Source organism: Chamaea fasciata, unplaced genomic scaffold (genome assembly GCF_029207755.1).
Source record: "Chamaea fasciata isolate MVZ Bird 193981 ecotype frontalis unplaced genomic scaffold, bChaFas1.0.hap1 SCAF_3, whole genome shotgun sequence".
Taxonomy (NCBI): Eukaryota; Metazoa; Chordata; class Aves; order Passeriformes; family Sylviidae; genus Chamaea; species Chamaea fasciata.
The window spans coordinates 93,425,577-93,426,327 of record NW_027094088.1 but is presented as its reverse complement, the minus strand read 5'-3'; positions in this window follow the sequence as shown (position 1 = coordinate 93,426,327).

The following is a 751-nucleotide window of genomic DNA, read 5'->3' as shown; positions in this document are numbered from 1 at the left end:
GGGAGAGGATGGCACATCTGCCTGTGTCGGGAGCAGACCCAGAGTACAAATAACATAATATGGAGAGTTTTTTAAGAAACTGAAAAGAGGGTCCAGTTCTGGGAATTCTGATGAGAGTCAGCTTCGAAACGCAGGAAAAAATGGGACTAGTGCTAATTGCACCTGGCCTCCACGGCGTCGTTCCTCCGCCGGCACACCTGAATAACCCGGAGGCTCCGTCCGGGCAGCCTCCCCGCCGCCTCCCGCAGCGAGCAGGCGGTGCCGGCGGCCGCGGGCGCTCGGGGCTCCAGCCGGGGCGCTGCGGCCCCTGCGGCAAAACCCCCGGCCCTGCCTCACGCACGGGAGCGGCGCCACCGCCCCACTTACCCCCGGCACGGCTCTCCGGCCCCGCCAGGAGGTGAGGGAGGACCCGGCGCTCCCCGCCCGGCGCCGCACGGGGGGAGTCTCTCCTCAGCGCGGGCAGGTGGGGCCGCTCCGCCGCCCGCCTCGCCTCAGCCCCGCGGGGCAGCGCGGGCACCCCACGGCGTTCCCGGCTCGGCGGCCGCCCCTCGTCGGGAGCCGCCGCCAGCAGCAACAGGTCCGTGCCCGCTCCTCCCTCCGCCTGCCAGGCGAACAAAGGGGCTGAGCGCGGCCCCGCGCCCGCCCAGCCCCTCCGCCAGCCCGGCCCCTGCTCTTCAGCCATTTGCCTCGCCTGGCATCGCAGCGCCGCTCCCACCCGCCTTGCCGGCCTCCCCCGCCCCCTCCGCTGCCT